At 40.0% G+C, this 12,051-nt stretch overlaps 1 protein-coding gene across 2 annotated transcripts in view; it reads left to right on the top strand.

The window, feature by feature from the left end:
- Positions 1-12,051, top strand: part of LOC134342854 (teashirt homolog 2) — a 554,080-nt gene that overhangs the window by 19,930 nt on the left and 522,099 nt on the right. The window contains exon 4 of one of the 2 annotated variants that reach the window (XR_010017125.1): positions 468-769. The exons of the other annotated variant lie outside the window; for it this stretch is intronic. The gene's annotated coding sequence lies outside the window, so the exon portion shown is untranslated. Of the gene's footprint in view, positions 1-467; positions 770-12,051 lie in introns of those variants that run through there. 2 annotated transcript variants of the gene reach the window in all.

The following is a 12,051-nucleotide window of genomic DNA, read 5'->3' as shown; positions in this document are numbered from 1 at the left end:
AACAAATCCATAATCCTCTCTTCCTAGCCTTTGCTGACACCATCTAAATGCAGGAGGGAGAGAAGCAGCTAGCGTTTACTTCATGGTGGCAATATTAAGGTCTACTTCTCCATTTCTACTCCGACTTTTGGAATTTCTCTATATTGTCGAACTGTTTGTTGTTCAGTTTTCACTAGGAAAAATGAAGTCATTATCCTTGGCTCCCATCTTTATTACCTTGGGCTGCTAACAGTCTTAAAGTGTTTGTTAATTTGGAGCTGACCTTCTGAACAATATAACTTGGAGCTGACATTCTGAATCTACCATTTTGATTATATCACCACTTTAGCCACTAATTCATCCATTTTGTTATCTACAAATATAAGTGTTCCAAATTCCACAAACAGATCTACACGCTATTGCAAATTTTGTTTCTTTCATTAAGGAGTCTTCAACTTAAAATGCTAATTCTGTTTTTCTATCCACAGATGCTGCCAGACCTGTAAGAGTTCTGCTTTTATTTGCTTCCTCCTAGTGCTACATGATCACCCACACTCATGGATCCACAGCGGCATGACCCACAGTTTAAAAAATCTGAAATCCTTGTACTGTATTTCTCCACAGACTCATTTCACCCAACTCTCTAATTTCTTCTTGCATTTTGACTTTAAACTTGTTGAAGTCTCAATTGCTCTGTTACCTTGACTATTCTCCTCTCCCTGCACTCCTCTGCTCTGGTAATGCCCAGAATATGCTAGATTCCACTGATTAAAATATGTTCCAAAGTCTTTCCGCTTCATTTCATTGTCTTCTTGTAAAGATAATCATTAAAATTCACTTCTTTGTAGCATTTGGCTGTTATAGTATCTATATATAAACTCTCAAGAAACTACATTATAAAAATAGAAGTTGCTTTTCTTTTGTCAACCACAGGGATAAAATTAAATGTATTTTCCTTTGATAATTATATCACAAAGCTGATAGTATTTTTCCTTCCAGTATTGCAATGTATGGGCAAGCTCCCTAATCTTGCACCTTGTCCCTGAACCTTGCTCACAAATGGATGCTCATCAGGAAATCTTGCTCTATTGACCCATCTGGTTTAATACATGTCAGTAAAATTGGGGTGTGCATTCAGAGCTTCCCAAACAGCCTTACTCTTGGCAGACGGGCAACTGACAGGGATGAAAATGCCATTTCTCACCAGGGCACCCAGTTATGGAAATCGGCTATGCGATATTTATACATAATGTCTTGTGATGTATGCAATCACAACTGAGTTTGACGGGAAGCATTTAAAACCAAAGCCTCCAGCCCTTTTGAGGAATAACTCGTACTCTCACACTTGGTATCATACATCTAATCTTGTTTACACAATAGGATTTTTGAATAGTGGGTCTAGCTTTTGCACTAGATTTATCTTAATCTTTAGCTTATAAAGAACAGAATTTTGTTGTGGTTTTTCCTATTTGACTGAGAGAAGTAAAGTGCAAAATTTAAGGCTGAAGAATTTACTGCACTGTCTGATGTACCACACCGATTTAGCAATACAGCACAGTTCTCTTTTTATGTTGATTATTGATGTTCCACAGTGATTTGACATGTTGCATGCCAAGTCTGTTTTCACTCCTAGGTTTGAATAATTTCCTCAGAGCACATTAAAGTTAACTGTGTTAAAATATTGTCTATTTCTGTGCAGCAACCTGGCAACTATAAATTACTCTGGTATATGGAATGTCTTAACATTACCCTGTAGATAAATTCTCTTATAATTGATTTATTAACTGATCCTCATGTCTTAGCTTTATTTCTCCAAAAGTATAATGCTTTGCTAATCTTTGTCAAGATACTCTCTTGCTTTTCTGACTCTGTTATAATAACTATTAAACTCAATCTCAATGCCTCCTGATAAAGCTTCATTGCACATTTAGCAATTTTGTTGATCAGAATAACAATATTTACCTTGATTCCTCATGCAGTCAGCATGCCTTAGAAAACGTAAGTGGAGAATAGCAATGGCAAAAAAAAAGCTCACTTTAAAGCATCTTAACCAGGCGGAGATCCAAAAATGTCAAGTTGTGGAACCCAAGCTTTGTGCTTCTATTTAACTGCAAAGTTGATGGATTTTTGACAGGTTTATAGCTGAGAAGTTCCATGGCTAGTCAAGCAGTGCAATTATGTTTGAGTTAATTTGATATAATCAAGTTGATGTTATGCAGTCCCGGTTGACTCAGTCAGTGTATGTAGTCAATTTTCTACTGGAGGTTATAAATAAGAATTGAAATTTTAGCTAATCCTATCACAGTTTAAAAAAAACATCTTGCATTGTGATTTGTCTCAAGTTTATTGTGCTTTCTTAAACAATGCTTATTGATAGGAGATAATAATGCAAGTAGGCTGGTCATTTGCAAGTAAGGAGAGGAACATTTAGTTATGAGGGAGCAAAGTCATAAATGCTGCAGAACAGTATTTGTTTTGAAATGTTTCTTTTAGTGTAGATAGACTGGCAGAGCTGTCTCATTTTTGAACTGAGCTGAGCATGCATGCTTAAGAAAGCATGTCATGGGAACAAGCTTTCGGGAGTCTGGTTGCTGCAGTCTGCACTGCCTTTCCAGATGTGCTCAGTACTGATGCATTAACTAGCAGCAGGGAGGTTGGGTTGATGTAGGTTTCAATGTGTTTAAATCCATGGGATAAACTTTGCTTAGAAATATGTTTAAGACACTGATCCTATTATTGAACAATCACAGAAAAACAACTACTTTTTTTTTTGAAAAGTTAAACATTTTCCTCCCTTCAGTGGCTCCCGGTAACATATACATTTGCTAGGCAAGGAGTGCTTGACCCAGAAATAGGTCAGCAGCTTCTGACAAGGCCAAAGACAGGCAGGGGGCACTGTAAGGGCAAGAAATGGAATGCAAGTTTACTACAGTGGAAATTCTATTCTGAAATTTTCATAGTTCTGTTGTAGCTTGTAATTAGAGGGAAAATCATTTGTATGTTAAAATATGTAGATCATAGGACTCTGCATCACAAGGAATCATGGAATCATAGAACAAGGGAATGGCCCACCTCATTCATGCCACCGTGATGTCTGTTACGGCTAATCCCACTTGCCTGCATTAGGCCTGTATCTCTCTACTGTTCCGATCCATTACCTATCCAAATGATTTTAAACATTGTAATTGTATCTGCATTCTTCACTTTTTTTCTGGTAGTTTGTTGCAACATTATACATTTCCTGCTTCAAACTGCATATGGTAGGTTATATCAGTGAAAATACCCTCAGTATGTGATTTAGCTCAAGTAGACCATATTTTGATTTATTGCATGACCTGGTAACCTTTTGGAGCAGTACCACAAGAGTAAGGTTAAATATGTTTTGAGCAGTTAGTTTACAGTTCTGTGCAAAAGTCTTGGGCACACATAGCTAAGGTGTTTGAGACATTTTTTGTACAGTAACACGGAGCGAGCCGAGAGCAAGTCTGTAAATCTGACGGGAGCAAAGAATGTTGGGAAATGTGAGGAGGGAGGAGTGTGGGATAGGTAGCAGAGGAGTGCCAGTGGGAGGGTGGCATTGGCGCGGTTACAGGCACACCTAGCCCTGAGACCCAGGCAAGGTCATTTGATTCCAAACAATTGGTTTATTGATCATTACAGAATGTCTCTCTGGTGCTTCCCACTCCCTCTCCTCTCCCTTCTCCTTTTCCCGACCATGATTCCCCTCGCCCTGCCCCTTTCCCACGCTCAGTCCACAATAGAATGAGGTTTATCATCACTCACATATACCATGAAATTTGTTTTATTTTGCAGCAGCAATAAAGTGAAATACTTAAAATTACTACAGTATTGTGCAAAGGTCCTGGGCACTCTAGTTATATACGTACGCTTAAAGACTTTTGTATAGTACTGTATATATAGTGTGAATTACGACAAAATATTTTTAGGTTATGTGGGCACATGCCCAAGTGGTTAAGGCATTCGACTAGCGATCTGAAGGTTGTGAGTTCGAGCCCCAGCCAAGGCAGCGTGTTATGTCCTTGAGCAAGGTACTTAATCACACAGTGCTCTGCGACAACACTGGTGCCAAGCTGTATCGGCCCTTGCCCTTCCCTTGGACAACATTGGTGTCGTGGAGAGGGGAGACTTGCAGCATGGGCAATTGCCAGTCTTCCGTACAACCTTGCCCAGGCCTACGCCCTGGAGATTGAAGAATTTCCAGGCGCAGATCCATGGTCTCACAACACTAACGGATGCCTTAAAATTTTTACATTGCAGACGAGAAGCACGCTTTAAGTAAAAGGACTATCTGAAGAAATAAGTAGGGCGCTAAAGGTTTAATAAGGAGAGGAATTTTCAACGTTTTTTTAAATTGGAGCAAGAGGTTGAGAGTGAAGGAGTAAAGGAATCTCGAAGAAAAGTTATCTTTTTTTACACTGCTTGGGGAAAAGAGGGTAGACTACACAAGCACGTGACTTAGAGCGCCAAAGGTTTTTTAAAAAAGACCACCATATACAGTGGGCAGCATTGAGAGCTGACAGTGGAGTGAGAGGGAATAGAGTGGAATGGCTTTGGCTCAACAGGCTTTGGTGTGAACAGGCAGAGGCGAGGGTAGGTTCCTGTAAGGTTTGTTTGGAGTAGAGAGAATGCCAGGCAGGATGTTGGAATGCGCCTCTTGCAGGATGTGGGAAGTCAGGGAGACCTCCGGTGTTCTTGACAACGACACCTGTAAGACGTGGATCCAGCTGCAGCTCCTGGATATGCAGACTGGGAGATCATTTTGCTGAAACACAGACTGGGAGGTTGTTTTGCTGAAACGCAGACTGGGAGATCATTTTGCTGAAACGCAGACTGGGAGATCGTTTTGCTGAAACGCAGACTGGGAGATCGTTTTGCTGAACATCTACGCTCTGTCCGTCAGAGAAAGCAGTATCTCCCAGTGGCCACACATTTTAATTCCACGTTCCATTCCCATTCTGATATGTCTATCCACGGCCTCCTCTACAGTAAAGATGAAGCCACACTCAAGTTGGAGGAACAACACCTTATATTCCGTCTGGGTAGCCTCCAACCTGATGGCATGAACATTGACTTCTCTAACTTCCGCTAATGCCCCACCTCCCCTCGTACCCCATCCGTTATTTATTTATATACACACATTCTTTCTCTCTCTCTCCTTTTTCTCCCTCTGTCCCTCTGACTATACCCCTTGCCCATCCTCTGGGTTTTCCCCCCCTTCCCCTTTTCCTTCTCCCTGGGCCTCCTGTCCCATGATCCTCTCATATCCCTTTTGCCAATCAACTGTCCAGCTGTTGGTTCCATCCCTCCCCCTCCTGTCTTCTCCTATCATTTTGCATCTCCCCCTCCCCCTCCCACTTTCAAATCTCTTACTAGCTCTTCCTTCAGTTAGTCCTGATGAAGGGTCTCGGCCCGAAACGTCGACTGTACCTCTTCCTAGAGATGCTGCCTGGCCTGCTGCGTTCACCAGCAACTTTGATGTGTGCAGCTCCTAACAAACTGCGTTAGGGAACGAGCAGGAGCTGGATGACCTCTGGATCATTCGGGAGAATGAGGTGTTTATAGATAGTAGTTTCACCAAAGCAGCAGCGCGCAGGTGATTGGGTTACCGTCAAGTGAGGGAAGGGGAAAGGGCAGGCAGAGCAGGGTTCCCCTGTGGCCATTCCCCTCAACAACAAGTATACCGTTTTGGATACAGTTGGGGGGGAATGACTTACTCGGGACAAGTTGCGACAGCCGAATCCCTGGCACTGAGTCTGGTTCTGCAGTGCAGAAGGGAGGGTGGAAGAAGAGATCAGAAGTGATAGGGGACTCAATAGTTAGAAGTACAGAAAGGAGGTTCTGTAGTCATGACAGAGACTCACAGATGCCTCATGGGTACCAGGGTCAGGGATGTCTCTGATCGTGTGCACAGCATTCTGAAGTGGGAGGGTAATCAGCCAGATGTCACGGTACACATCGGTACCAATGACGTAGGAAGAAAGAGTGAGGAAGTCCTGATTAGTGAGTATAGAGAGCTTGGTAGGAAGTTAAAAAGCAGGACCTTGAGGGTGGTAATCTCAGGACTGCTACCTGCGCCACGTGCCAGTGAGTGTAAGAATAGGATGCTCTGACGGATGAACAAGTGGCTGAGGAACTGGTGTAGGGGGCAGGGTTTCAGATTTCAGGATCATTGGGACCTCTTCTGGGGCAGGTGGGACCTGTACAAGAGAGACGGGTTACACCTGAACTACAAGGGGACCAATATCCTTGCAGGGAGGTTTGTTAATGCTATTGGGGAGGGTTTAAACTAGATTTGCAGGGGGATGGGAACCAAAGTGCCAGAGCAGATAGTGGAGCGGAGGTGAAAATAAGTGATGTTAAAAGTTCATGCAAAGTCACAAATAGAAGGGTTGTGTGTGGTGGTAGTAATCTTCTGAGGTGTGTCTATTTCAATGCAAGAAGTATTGTGGGGAAGGCAGATGAGCTGAGGGCGTGGATTGACACATGGAATTACGACATTATAGCCATTAGTGAAACTTGACTACAGGAGGGGCAGGACTGGCAGTTTAATGTTCCAGGGTTCCCATGTTTCAGACGTTATAGAGGCAGAGGAATGAAGGGTGGGGTGGGGGTTGGCATTGCTAGTCAGGGAAAATGTTACAGCAGTGCTCAGGCAGGACAGATTAGAGGGCTTGTCTGCTGAGGCCATATGGATGGAGCTGAGAAACAGGAAAGGTATGACCACATTAATGGGGTTGTATTATAGACCACCCAATAGTCAGCGAGAATTGGAGGAGCAAATCTGCAGAGAGATAGCAGACAACTGCAGGAAACAAAGTTGTGATAGTAGGGGATTTTAATTTTCCACATATTGATTGGGACTCCCATACTGTTAAAGGTCTAGATGGGTTAGAGTTTGTAAAATGTGTTCAAGAAAGTTTTCTAAATCACCATATAGAGGTACCAACTAGAGAGGATGTAATATTGGATCTCCTGTTAGGAAACGAGTAGGACAGGTGAAGGAAGTGTGTGTAGGGGAACACTTTGGTTCCAGTGACCATAACACCATTAGTTTCAACTTGATCATGGATAAAGATAGATCTGGTCCTCGGATTGAGGTTCTAAACTGGAAAAGGCCAAATTTAAAGAAATAAGAAAGTATCTAAAAAGCATGAATTGGGACAGGTTGTTCTCTGGTAAGGATGTGATTGGTAAGCGGGAGGCCTTCAAAGGAGAAATTTTGAGAGTGCAGAGTTTGTATGTTCCTGTCAGGATTAAAGGCAAAGTGACTTAGAATAAGGAACCTTGGTTCTCAAGGGATATTCGAACTCTGATGGAGAAGGAAGAGAGAGATGTATGACAAGTATAGGAAATGGAGCAAATAAGGTGCTTGAGGAGTATAAAATGTGCAAAAAAATACTTAAGGAAGAAATCAGGAGGGCTAAAAGAAGACATGAGGTTGCTTTTGCTGTCAAGGTGAAGGATAATCCAAAGAGCTTCTACAGGTATATTAAGAGCAAAATGATAGTAAGGGATAAAATTGGTCTCCTTGAAGATCAGAGTGGTCGGCTATGTATGGAATCAGAAGAAATGGGGGAGATCTTAAATTTTTTTTTTTGCGTCTGTATTTACTAAGGAAACTGGCATGGAATGCCGGTAAATATGGGCTCACTTTTAACATTTAAGAAAAACTTGGACAGATACAGGGATGAGAGGTGTATGGAAGGATATGGTCCAGGTGCAGGTCAGTGGGCTAGGCAGAAAAATGGTTTGGCACAGCCAAGAAGGGCCAAAAGGCCTGTTTCTGTGCTGTAATGTTCTGTGGTTCTAAATAAGTTGCTAATATGCAACAGATTATGTGAACTCCATCAGTCCCATTTCAGAATACTGCTAGTCTTCTTCCAATGCCTTTTTCAGCAGTTGCCCACTCTGAAACAGATCTAGATTGATTTAATATATACTGAATGTATATAAATATCAAATTTAACTCTGACTGTTGTGCTGTCTGGTACGCTCTCTCAGAAAGAATATGAAACTAAGTTTCCATCTGCACACAGGTGGATAAAATAGATTGCATGGTACCATTTTGAAAAAAAAAGCATGTGAGTTCTTACATTATCATGGAAAACATGCATTCTGAATTAAAATCAGAAAATGGATCATGCTTCTATTTGTGGGATCTCATTATCTGCAGGTTGTTTTTCCAATATTGCTGCAGTATCTGAACTCTAAAAGTACTTTGGGACATTATAAAGCTCTGAATTGAGATCGGAAGTTCATTGTAAGGTTTTTTGTTAATATGCTTCACACATCAATGCTTTTACATACATATATTTAGCATTAAAAAAGTTATAAAGCATTTTTGTCTAACATGAAACATCACATTTCACCACCCATACATTAAATATTAAATTAATTTCTTTACTGCACGCAATTGATTTTGAAATATTTTGATTTGTGGTTTTTCAAATTTTTTTATATATCTTCACTTCTTGTGTGTGGTTGCTGATGCTTTTGTGTGCATATTATTTTTTGACCATACCTCAGAAATTAATTAAATGTGCTGTTTTGTCCGAAGAATGAGCTGCCATTTTAAACTTGATGCCAGTATGGAACTCAAACCTTATTTCAAACTGAAGTCTCTGGATGTCTGCAGATCTACTTTCAGAATTACAAATGGTTTATTTCTGGTGTGGTTACATTACAAGGGAGATTTTATAATGGGGGTGTTGATCTTTTAGTAGGAGGATCTTCCCTTTAGAAAGGGGATCGTCAAGGTAAACCCTGCGTATGGCAGACCTTTAGAAGTATTTGTCTTACTTAAAAATACAAAGACAGCTATTCAGTAAAACTGCCATAATTGTTATGTTCAACCTCAGGAGCATTATAATCCAACAGCAAAAGGGCTACTTTTGAAGAAAGTGCTTATTTCTTTTTGTATTAATGTGTTATTGTCCAGATCCAAAGCCACACCAGCTTTCATCAGCATGCAGTGAAATGCAACCATAATGTTTGTGAAGGGAGTGATTAAAAATTTAAAAAAATGACAAACCTCAAAGTTCTGGTCTTCAGCTATCAAATCTAGATGGAAGGGCTTAGTATTGCGACGGTGAGTACACGTGCATCTACACACATGCGCAAGTACACGTACATACACAGTTACACATATACACAATCACCCACATATGCACGCACACAAATTAGGGCTTCAACCGTCTCATGTAAGCCAATGTTAAACTTTCTAGAATCAATGTTTAAAAAACATAGATTGCACGTATGTTTGTAAAATATTTATTTACACCTTGTTTTTGCTGTTAAAAATCCCATTGGATATGACACGCACTGCAGGTTTACTTCTGTTCTTTATTTTCAAAACTCATTGACGAGTCCATTTCAGTCTAAAAACTCTGATGTGGTTGTGTAAAGCTTGACAGTTAAATCTCATTGTTGCTAAGTTTCAAAAAATATTTTTCTTGATGGTTGCATTTTGGAGTGAATACTACTTTCACCAGTCATTCACTCCAGATGTCTGTGATTCTGGCAAGTGATAAAAGAATGTACCTATTACATGGCAGATATTTTTTTGCATTTTTAATTAAGAAAATTGTAACTGATAGCATTGCAAGCATGTAATAAGGTTGAAATCATGTCAGGTTAAATTAAATCCTGCTTTCCTCAATATAAGTGCATGGTGCATCAAATTTAATCCACAAAGATAACATGTTCATTCCTGATGTGTGTTTCTTTTCTTTCAAGTTGTCTTCTCTGATGCATGTGAACTGTTTGAGTCAACTGCAAGCATTATTTCTATTTGTGAATGCAGGCAAAAGTGGCAGGTTGTAAATGCTGTTGAGTTATTTTGATGTGCATCAAAATAAAGTTGACTCCAATTTGAAATTGACTTGTGTGATGTGTGTAAATGTGGTACATGTCAATATGTGTTTTTGTTTACCTGACTACCATTTTGTTGGACTATTCCAGGAGTAAAATCAAATTTGTCACATCTGAATCCAGAGTTCTGATTGCTTAGGGCACTCATTTTAAAAGGCCTTTCCTCATTCAATTTAAATGAAGAATTGAAGCATTACCATACATTGAAGCATGCACAGACTAAAAAGAAAACTCTTGCCGAAATTAATTATTTTTTAAACAAATTGAAATAAACAAATACAATCTGCAGTAAAATCATTGTCAATATTCACAATTTTTTTCTATTTATTTTTTAACTATCTTTAAAAGGAAGTTTCTGTGTGAATGAAGACTGCCCAAGACAGTTTTTCAAGCGAGCCTTGGGTTAAGATTGAGTAATGAAGATTTGTGGATAGATAAGTACTCTGGAGTTTCAGTAGCCTTTGGGGATTGGGGAGCTTCACTGAGAACAGATAAATGGGGTGGACTGTGTAAATGTCCTCTGTCAGGGTTAAATGGTGAAAATCTGCGGGAGTGGAAAATACTGAAGAGTCTTGATTGCTTTGATCTTTACTCAGTTAAGCAAATGGAATAGCATCTGATATTAGGTATGTTATAATCAGTCTTTGCAAGGAGCAGCCTTCATGGGTCAAAAAATTTGTGCTTATTTTACAAAGGTTTTCAAATAATGGATTGGAAAATTTTTTTACCAAATTATTATCTAACACTCATTAGTCAGTTGGACTGTCTTACATGGGTACCCTTTTGCAGATGCTTCTTCACCCATTAGTGACCCTGTTGAAATTCCTCTTGTTTTTTTTTCATGACCCGCTTTTACTTTTTACCTTTTATTCATAATTCTGCTTTAAATTTGGGTCATGATACTTTCTGATAAAACCCAACATTTACTGAGGCAGAGATTTTTAATCCTGTATACAATCAAAGCAACCGATATAATTCAAACAACACACATAAAAGTTGCTGGTGAACACAGCAGGCAAGGCAGCATCTCTAGGAGGAGGTACAGTCGACTGTACCTCTTCCTGGAGATGCTGCCTGGCCTGCTACGTTCACCAGCAACTTTTATGTATGTTGCATGAAATTCCAGCATCTGCAGATTTCCTCGTGTTTGTGAATATAATTCAAATATGTTAATTGCTCGACTGCATGAAGGGAGTAGCCCAAGTATCCAACATGTTTAAAATGAAGGTGGGAAGTTTCTTATCGTCATACTACATAATGACATGGTGAAACTTTTAAATATATGCATAATGGCTGCACCTACTAGAACAATCCTTTGTCAATTACATTTTTAAAAGGCATTATTTATTAAGTGAAGCATCTTGTGAGATATTTATCACAACTGTGCACATGATATGATCAGCACAATGATGTACAGTGTAATTCGTGTGATCTACAGGGATATGGGAAAAGAACATGGGAATGGGATTAGACAGCCATAGCTGAAGAGCTGAAATTGGCAGAGGCACAAAGAGGCACCATCTGTGCTGCGATTTCTGTGATGAATCTTAAGGCCGGTTTCTGCAGCATGATGGCTCTGGTGTAGAGCAGAAGAAGCATGGATAGTTGGCCAAGATTGCCTGATTGTAAAGACATTTACAGATGGAACTAAAAATCAGAATGGAACAATAAGAGTAGGTCATTGAGCATCTAAACCTTTTCGCCATTTAGAGACATCACCACAGGCATTAATTCCATAAGCCCACCTTATAGGGCTATGGGTAACCTGAGGTAATTTCTAAAGTAAGTACATGCTCGGCACAGCATTATGGGCCAAAGGGCCTGTATTGTACTGTAGGTTTACTATATTTCTATGTTATTCTTAGGAATTATACATTTTATCAATTATAAAAGGTACCTAATAAAGTGGCCACTGAGTGTATGTTCATGTTCTTCTGCTGCTGTAGCCCACTTCAAGGTTCAACGTGTTGTGCATTCAGAGATGTTCTTCTGCAAACCACTGTTGTAACATGTGGTTATTTGTCGGTTTGAATCAGTTTGGCCATTCTCCTCTGACCTCTCTCATTAACAAGGTGTTTTTGCCTACAGAACTGGCACTCACTCAATGTTTTTTTTGTTCATCGCGCCATTCTCTGTAAACTCTATAGACTGGTGTGCATGAAAATCCCAAGACATCAGCAG

Source organism: Mobula hypostoma, chromosome 2, assembly GCF_963921235.1.
Source record: "Mobula hypostoma chromosome 2, sMobHyp1.1, whole genome shotgun sequence".
Taxonomy (NCBI): Eukaryota; Metazoa; Chordata; class Chondrichthyes; order Myliobatiformes; family Myliobatidae; genus Mobula; species Mobula hypostoma.
The sequence above is the reverse complement of the archived record's forward strand: the minus strand, read 5'-3'. Positions and strand labels throughout refer to the sequence as shown.